The following is a 9,764-nucleotide window of genomic DNA, read 5'->3' on the forward strand; positions in this document are numbered from 1 at the left end:
AACTGGGTGAATTGAATATGATTCAGTTAGTGTTTATAATCCATATTCCAGCCGGTGAGAGAAGGAGAAACTTGCGTCATTGTTCAGGAGAATATCAAAGGAAACTGGTTAACATGTCTTTGTGCACAAAGGGGAGATAAAAGGCCAAGTCAGCACTTCTGAATAATAGTCGAATATTCAGGGTGCTACATTTCCCCCCACTTTGAACTTGCTAAGTCCTCTGCAAGTTAATTCAATGGAACACCGGTTAACGCATGCATGAATACGGTCCTTAGACCAACAGTTTCATACATTAGATCAACAGTCGCACACATTAGACCAACAGTTTCACACACTCCTTCATGAATTGTAAACACTGTTCAACAAACACACTCTTCAGCACGTAGTCCTGGCGATACCGAGCGGGTAGCCGACCTCTGGTGCTCCTCTGGGGCCGGGTTGGTTCAACTTCCCCCACCTCCGACTCCGTGTCGGATTCTTCAGTGCCTGTTGGCGGGTCATTGACCACAGCCTCGCCCTCCGGGGCCATCGGTGGACCGCCAGCGGCCTCCTCTTCGTCTCTGTCTCCGCCGTCCTCCCCATCCTCTCCTGAGGGGGTTGACTCCACCTCTGTCTCCCCGTCCGCTGCCTCTTCAGGGGCGTCCCGCAGGGGCCTGGGGTGGTTACACGCCCTAGGATGCGGTTCCCGACGGTAATTGAAAGCATCTCCTATGTCCGCAGGGATCTGTCGAGGGGCCCTCGCCCGCACTTCCGGGTCGGAGGCCGGGAAGGGACAGGTCTTGAGCTGGTCTCTATGTACGGTCCTTTCCGGACCCCCTGCTTTGGGCCTGACCGTGAACACGGGCGTCCCCTCGTGCCTCTGCTTAACCACCACATAAGACGTGGGCTCCCACTTGTCCTGTATCTTATTACGGCCCCGGATTCGGTGGTCGCGTATCAGGACCCGGTCCCCGGCCCTCAAGAGTGCGCCTCTGGACTTTCTGTTTATAAATCCTCTTGCGTCGATGAGACGCGTGCTTCGCCGTGGCCTCGGCGGGCTCCGCAGCGGCCTTCAGTCGCTCGTGGTGACCCTGGACCCACTCGTCTAGGTCCTCCGCCCCTTCGTCAATGACGTCTCTGCCACCCAGGACATCTCGGGGCATCCTAGCGTCCCTCCCGAAGAGCAGGTAGAAGGGGGAGTATCCCGTGGAGGAGTGCACGTGGCAGTTGTACGTAAGTACCAACTCGGGTAGGTGTTCCTTCCAGTTCCGCTTCTTGTCCGATCGCATTGCCTATTCCCCTGGGGGTGGTAAGGCGTGGTGCGTATAGTCGACAGAGCTCCTTGATGACACTGGACTCGAAATTTCGCCCTTGGTCGGCATGGAGTCGGGCAGGGCAGCCGTAATACACTAACCAGTACTTGATGATGGCGGCGGCGGTGGTCTTCGCAGTCTGGTCTTTGGTCGGTATGGCGATAGTGAATCTGGTGAACATATCGTTCAGCACCAGTACGTTCTCGTAGCCACCCGCCGACCTCTCCAACACGGTAAAGTCCATGGCAAGGACCTCCATGGGTGCCGTCACATTAGTGCAGGTCATCTGGGCCTGGGCCTTAGGGAATACATCACGGGCCAATGCACATCGCTTGCATTGCTGCACCCATTTCTTGACCTCTTCTGCCATTCCGATCCAATAGTAACTTTGCCTCATCAGATCCACCGTCCCTCGTCCCCCGTAGTGTCCCCCATCTTCGTGTTGGGTCTCGTAGATCCTTCGTCGCAGGGCCGTGGGCACCACCAGCTGGAGAACCTCCTCCCCGTCGCGGGGGTCGCTGACGCGCCGAAACAGTACTTGTTGGTGCAGACGGAACCGCTCCCACTGCCCGTATAACTTGCGGAGCTTCGGGTCCCCTTCTCTCAACTGCACTTTAGTGGGAGGGACCCCCTGTGTCACCGCCCGCCACACCGGTCCCAACTCGAGGTCGTCCGCCTGAAGTTGCCGCATTTCCGCCCAGTCATACCCGCTGTTCCCCTTCTGTGCCGCTACCTGTCGTGCGCTGACACTCGGGACCTCCCGCGTCTCTGTCGGTCTCTCAGGGCCTAGTAGGGCCCGTACTTCCTCTGCCGGGACCACGACGTAGCCATCGCGGGTGACTGGTGCGTGGGCGTACAATGGGACGGTCCGTTCCTGGAGACCCTGACGGGTGTGGGTGCCGGTCGCGGGTATCATTAGGAAGTCTTTCTCGGTGTCTTCCACTTCGGGTTCCGACCGCATCGGCATGCGAGACAGGGCGTCGGCGTTCTGGTTAAGTCGACCGGGTTTGTATTGCACCACAAAGTCGTACTCCGCTAGCTGAGCGTTCCAACGCTGCTCCACTGCTCCCAGGTTGGCTGTGCCGAGGTACCTCAGCGGGTTGTGGTCGGTGATCACGGTGAATTGGGAGTACATCAAGAGGTCCCTGAACTTCTCGATGATCGCCCACTTCAGGGCGAGGAGCTCTAGTTTGAATGCGCTGTAGTTTTGGTCGTTTCTTTCGGACCCACGCAGACCTCGGCTCGCAAAGGCGATGATGCGCTCCACGCCCTCTTGCTTCTGACTCAACACTGCTCCCAGTCCCAAATAACTCCCGTCCGTGGTCACTATGAAGGGGAGCCGGAGGTCGGGTTAGGCCAGCACCGGAGGCGTCAAGAGGCACTCCCGCAGATGGTCAAAGGCTGTTTGACACTGCGGAGTCCACTTGAAGGCCTCGGCCCGGCCTTTGGTGAACCCCTTCTTCTCTTTCCCCATCAGGGCATGCAGTGGCTGGGCCACCTGGGCGAAGCGGGGCACGAACCGCCGATAGTAGAACAGGAACCCGATTACCTGTCTCACTTCCTTCGCCGAGCGTGGCGCTGGCCAGTCCTCCAGCACCTTCACTTTGTCGGTGTCGACCTGTATGCCGGCCGCTGAGATGATGTGTCCCAGGAATTTGACTTCTGTCTTCAGGAGGAAGCACTTCCGGGGCTTGAGTTTGAGCCCATGCTCCCGAAGCCGTCCAAACACCAGGTCCAACTTTTGACAGTGACTGTCGAAGTCGCTGGCGAACACCAATACGTCGTCTAGATAGACGAGCAGGACGTCGAAGGCCAGGTCCCCCAGCACGGCGGTCATCAACCGCTGGAATGTCGCCGGTGCGTTGCACAGCCCAAAGGGCATACGGGTCCACTGATAGAGGCCAAAGGGCGTCGTGACGGCCGTCTTCTCTTGGTCTTCTTCTTTCACCGCCACCTGGCCGTGAGATCGAGGGAGGAGAAGATCTTGGCCTGCCCCAAGGCGTCTAGGGACTCCTCGATGCGAGGTAGGGGGTACGCATCCCGGTGCGTCACGTTATTTAGGCAGCGGTAGTCGCAGCAGAACCGCACAGAGCCGTCCTTTTTTATGATGATCACGGCTGGTGACGCCCACGGACTGCAGCTCTCTACCAGGACACCCTGGTCCACCAGGTCTTGTACGTGCCGCTTTACTTCTTGGAAAACGTGGGGCGGTATTCGGCGGTGCCGTTGCTTGACCGGGGGTGCGTCACCGGTGGGGACGTAGTGAGTGACCGTGGTTGTGTAACCATAGTCCCCGTCGTCTACGGAGAACACCGCCTTGTGTTTCTCCAACACCTGGTTTAATCGGCTCACTTGAGCTGGCGTGAGATCCTGAAGGTTCGCCTGTACGGGCACGGCGAGCCCCCGGGTCCTCCCGTCCGCCACCGCCGATGGCGGGCTGTCTCGAGCCTCAATCGCCGTCACTCTGACGCCTCCGTCTACTTCCTCCACGGTCACCCTTTCCTTAGGCCGTACTTGATGGGGGCAGTGGAGCTCCGCCAGTCTGGACCGGGGTCGGAGCACAATCTCGGCGTCGGTCGGATTCAACACCCGCACAGGCACTCTTCCCTGTCGGACGTACGCCACCACGTTCGCCACCAGTAGTCCGGGGGGCAGGTTGGCACTCGGAGTGTTCTCTAACATCACGGGACGCCGCATTCCTGCCGTCGTCTCACAGCGGCCCGAGACGATCACTTCGCTGCGCGGGGGAATGACCAGCGGCTCCCTGCCGGCCACTTTGACGTACCCCATCCTTCCCGGGGCGGTACACTCCCGGGCTTCTTGGGCCATGGCGGCGACCACACGGCGGATGGCGACGCTTCTAGCGTCGGCGCGGCTTCGACTCGCCAGGCGCATCGCTTTGATCCCCTTGAACAGGCCGTCTACCCCGCCGAGCACGTTCATGCCCAGAAGTCCCTGGACGCCGTCTCCTGTGGGCCCATCACTTGACGAGGTTGTTTAAGCTGAAGAAAGTTGAGATACGTGTTTACATTTTTTCTTGCTTTTTTCTTTCTCTCATAACTTTAAAAAGAAAAAAGCTAAGTCATAATGTTTACCTCGGAGGGTCGCGCTAGCAACGTTACCCTTCACCAGCGGTTCTCCATTGCCTCCTCTGTCGTGCGTCTTGGAGCGGGGTTGAGGCCACTTTCGTGGTCGGCAGCCGCGCCCGGTAGGCATCCGATAGGTAGTTTGCCTCTCCAAGGAGCTGGTGCACCGGCGCCGTCTCCTGTGCGATGGCCTGGTTCCGGCTCTGGTTCCTTTTCCGCCAAAGAGTCGTCTGCTGTTGGGCGGCCGGCTCCTCTGGTGGCGGAGGATTTGAGATGCAAACTTTTTGCATCAGCTCGCTCCCGTCGTAAGATGGTGGCTTGTAGACGCGAACGGCCTGGTTTTGGTGAGTTGCTGGAGCCGGATGAGGATGCGTCTGATTCTCCATGGCCGATGGAAACAGAGGACTACATGGTAGAAGCAGACGAGTTCTTATTTGACGCCCCGGTGGAGACATGTCCGCCGCCCGTCCAGGTAACACTGGAGGGGGGTGATAGGTCTCCTTGGGGTCCCTCGTACACGGATGTTGGGTTAGAACCTCCGACTCGGCGGCGGGATGCCCTGCTATCAGCCACATCAGAATGTGGCTCTGTAACCAGTAGTCTGCTGCATGTGAGGGACGCGAGCTCGGTGGGGGAAAGTATGCAGGGGGAACTGCGTGCTTTGTTCCCCGAGCTCATGGCGGCGGCGGCAGTTGCAAACGGCGTGCCGCTGCCGCAGCCACTGCCTGTTCCTGTTCCTGATTATCTCATAGGTCATCTATGGCAACGCCGTCCTGTGAGAGAGATGGGCGTTGTCTGTCCATTTTTCCCCTCGATGGAGGCCTACGTCCGTCAGGGACAGGTGGTTTCCCACATCATGGGCCTCACCCCCGCCTACGTGCGAGTCACAAGGGTGGTGGGTTTGGTAGACGGCATGAAGGAGGGGGTGCCTCGGCTTGATAGGCCGATGGCAGCTCTCTTTTGTCCTGAGGTGGTGTGGGAGCCGTTACGGAAGCCGGTTCCCCAAGGGAAATCGGCGAGGCGGTTGGCTTACTGGAGTGACCAGTCATTTATCTCCGCGACTCAATCTCTGGCTGCCACTTCTAACATCGTGCAGCTGGCGAGATTCATGTCCGGGATACTGACGGGCGGTACGGAGCTGACCGATTTGCAACATGATCAGCTCGCCCAGTCGGCAGGAGCCATCCTGCATCTGATCCAGCTGCAGGCCATCGCCGCTGGGAAAGTGCGCGCCCTGGCCACTCTAGCCCAGCGCCACCTTTGGCTGGAGCAGGCGTGTGTGCCAGAAAGGAAGAGGACTCCACTTCTGATGGCACCCCTCTCCGATGCTGGGCTCTTCGGGTCTGCGTTGCAGCTGATGACCTCAACCTGCAGGGAGATGCAGGACGAGTGTTCTGTGCTCCAGCCTCATTTCCCCCCCGCCCGATGTCGCCGGTGGAGTCAGACAGAAAGCTTGTCGTCGGGGTTCCGCCACCGTAGCCGCCGCTGCTACCACCGCCACTGCTGGACCTTCAGCAAAGAAGGCCAGGAGGAAAGAGGGCGCCTCCGCCACTGCAGCCGGCCCATCCACGCTCGGAGGTGACGGTAGGGATCGTCGTGACCAGCCTCCTAACCTTTACCGTCCCTCCGGGGCTCCCCAGGGTGGCAAGTCCCAAGCAGCTTGTGGCAGGCGTTGCTAAAAGTGACTTTTTTTCCCTCTGTGGTCCCCCCTGTTCCCTTCCCGGCCCAACATATGATTTTGTTAAAGAAATAAAAGGTCCCTCCAGGGAGGGACTATTTTTTGTTACAAACTTTGTGTTTATTCACTACATATGATGGGGATACGATGTGTGAACCTTTCACTAGTGTGGGTTTGATAGAAGGGCTAGACTTTTAAGTCTTGTTGGTCGCTACATTTCATGTTAGAGCTTAAGCAAGGCCTGCAGCTTACACTCGGTTGAAAAAGGTTTTTTCTGCCTCGACCTGAAGGTTAGGTCTTCACATAAAGGTAGAGGTTGGTTGTGTGCTCTGTTGCTTAAACAGTGATATTGAGCCGCAACACTGTTGTGTTGGTCTGCAGTAATGCTCGTGTGTGTAAAGGTACCGCGGTCCAGGCCGCTCTCTCTCTCTATCAGATTTTCGGTGTCTTGCAACATAAACACGGGTGTTGGGTTCACACATATATAACTTTGGCCTTGTTATAAACCCTGTTCACAGACTTTTCCTGTGGCTAGCGCGCATTGAATTAGCTTTGCGCTGTTCATTAGCATACTGGCTACTTAAGGTATCATATGGCTATTGTTGTTGTCGTATTCAAGGGTTGGGCTTGCGAGGGGGTACCGGATAAACCCCTCCTTCCCTCTTCTGATTGGTCGGTTTTTTTTTACTCTCTTTTCATTCGGTCCGGCCAAGCTGTTAGGCAGCTTGGCACGGGGGGGGGAAGGGTTTCCCTGATTCCGCACCTATCACGGGCGGTTGAGTCATGGGTTTCCCCCCATCATAGAATATGTCACTGGGCACGTTTCTATTGGACGACGGCTTCCGTGAGTTTTTTTTCAGACCCGTATGTAGGGTCTGTCATTGTAAAGTTGTCGGGGCAGAGCATAGGAACTTAGTGTTCTGCTACGCTCGATATACGTGTAACTTGAGTCTGTTGGTCACATGGCTCAATGTTACCGTGACTTTTCAAATCATGGCTCACGTGGGAAGTCTCTCTGAGGATTCCCGTCTCCTCTCTGTGGGGACGGTGGCGGGATGTAAGAATGAAAATTTTTTTACCCTCAGCCGCGTCACGTGGGATTCATGTCAGTCTGTGTTTCTTTCTTTTTAATAAAAAGAGGGAAGAATATGAAGCACGACAACTCCTTGTCGTTCTCCCAGGCCCAATGTCTGGTGTCTGGTTGGACTATCCATTGATGTGTTTGGGTCTCGACGCATACATAGTGCTGGCTCGGGGTGTTTCTGATAAGAATCATGCATGAGGCTGGTACGCCTTGGTTGCTCATTATTAAAACGGCGTTTTTATAGGGCAACTGGGATGGAGATTTTCTCTTCCGAGCGCCTGTTACTGGGTCTCGACGAATTCTCGTTCATATCTGGGGGATGTTAACGGAATAGATCAAAACATAGGTAGAGGGGTCTCACGCCCTTGGGGTGGGCCACTGAGCGCGGTACAAATGGGACCATCTGGGTGGCGCCCTCTTTTCATGTTTTTAGATCAACACACGTACCTACCCCCTCTCTTGGAGTGGGGATGTCGGCGTGGTTAGGGCACGGGACTGGTTCTGGTCACGCTGGTCAAGGTCAGTTAACCCGTTGTCCGCCGGGGATGCAGATCTGCTGTTCTGGTACCCTTTCGGGGGGAAAAATGCAGGGTCGGCCCGGGTGTCACAGGGTTGGGCATTATGGAGACCCTTTGTTGGGTACATGTTGTACCCTGCGCTATTATGAGGGGGCTGGTTCTCCATTCTTTTCGCTCCTCTCTTACGCATGGCGAATAGGGGGCTGTTGGGGTGGTCTTATGGACCTTATGGCCCTGTGTGCTTCCCGAGCCGCCGGGCCCGGTCCGAAGTTGTGTTTTGTCGACCCGTAGGCCTGGAATAACCCCTTTTTGAAAACTGTAACACTTGTACTGCGGTATAGCCAGTGTGTACCCGCAGGTGTGTTTTGGAGTTTTTTCTTGAGGGGTTATAGGAACAACCACCGCATGTGGTACCAAGAGGGTGGTTGATTCCCTGGTGTGTTGGAGCAGAGTCAACTGCCGGGTTTCCCCGGTAGAGTGTGCCCCAGCACGTTCATGACGTCTGCCAATCGTGTCAGCCTTCTCTGCCTCGGCCCCTCTGGGTCGGGGTTTTTTGGTGGAGGCTTTGTCATGGTGCGCAACAATGCCAGCATACGCCCCTTCCGCCGGGGGTGCTGTTTTCAGTTGACCCCTTTGGCGCCTGTCTCGTCCGCAGTGCTCCAGGCTCGGGTCAAACGCCTGCTGCCTGGTTTGAGGGATCGACCCCCTCTGGGGTCGTCTCCCCGGTGCGCTGCCTGCTTCCGCTGTAGTGTAGCCTTTTGAGTGCTTCGAGTTACGGCCATGCTGACTGCCTGAGTTTGTCAGGGTCAGTGTGCCAGGTGGCGTACTAGTGGGGGGAAGGGCCCGCTCTTGGAGGGGCCCTGTCCGAATACGCTGGCGATGTGGGGGGCGGTGTCACTAAGTGACCGTCTGGTGAGGTCTTGATGCTGTGGTGTCATTGACCTCTCCGGGCCCCCTTTTTCCGGGGGATCCAGTCCCTTCAGTGGGTCTGGGTCTTCCTTCGCGCTCCTACGGCCTTGCCACAGGGTTGAGTTTGCTCTCGACCACGTGTTTTTGGGGGTGGTAACGAGGTTTGTTCCTTCCGTTCGTTCCCTGGTGGCATGCGGGTTGTGCGTGTGGGTAGTCGTGGGGTCAAGCCACGGTCTGCTCACCCTGTGCGTTGAGTTGCTCGAGTTTCTCTTCGCACGGTCGGATCCGTCTCCCTCCCGTCCTCCAATAGGGGGGGTATCCTCCATTAGGGAGGGTCGGGGGGGCTCGGTCCTCCCCGGTTCTGATGGTTGTGGGGGGCCTCAGTGGGGTACATTTGTCGAGCTTCAGGCTCCCGCTCAGCTCCCGTATTGCAGATGACCCTGAGCGGAAGCCAGTATGATATAGAACGTAAGGTTATGAATATAACCAAGTTCTATGAATACTGGTGACGCTCAGCGTCTGGACGCCACTGCAGCCTTTGATCTCGCCTTGTGGTGAAAGATTGGGAAGGAGGCGAGTGTGTGGCCACACACCTGCTTATGAAGGTAGCGGATAGGGGTGTGGCCAGATGAATGTTGGTATGTAAAGGTACAGTGTGGATTTTTATTCAGTGCATATGCACGAAGTGAGGTTAGTGCAGATGACGCTGAGCGTCACCAGTATTCATAGAACTTGGTTATATTCATAACCTTACGTTTGCATGTGTGTGTCTATCTCTAGTCAAACTGGGCAGAGGGGGGTTTCAGCAGCAGACTGCAGGAGCAGCCAGGAGAATGTTTTGAATTCCGATCTGGTACATCAAGCTGATAGCAGCACAGAGCGAGGGAGAGGGGTGACATCCTTAATGAAACAGTAATGAAACGTTTTGAAATGTGTGAAAGGTTATAAGCAGTTGTCATGACAGCGCGTCGCATGACAACCAGAAGAGGGGCGGGCTATCGTTGAGTTTCTTAATCGTCTCCATATCAATATCATTATAATCTTTAGATTTTTTTATTCTTACAGTTCAATACAGTGTCAATTACTTCATTTTCATCTACCGGATAAAGAAACATTGAGCTTGAGTTGAAGTCTATCAGTTTATCCAGTGACCGAGTTGTGAATGTAATTTTCTCTGCCAATTCAGGTCCACTACGT

This window comes from Notolepis coatsorum (genome assembly GCF_963971535.1).
Source record: "Notolepis coatsorum genome assembly, chromosome: 4".
In the NCBI taxonomy this organism is placed as follows: Eukaryota; Metazoa; Chordata; class Actinopteri; order Aulopiformes; family Paralepididae; genus Notolepis; species Notolepis coatsorum.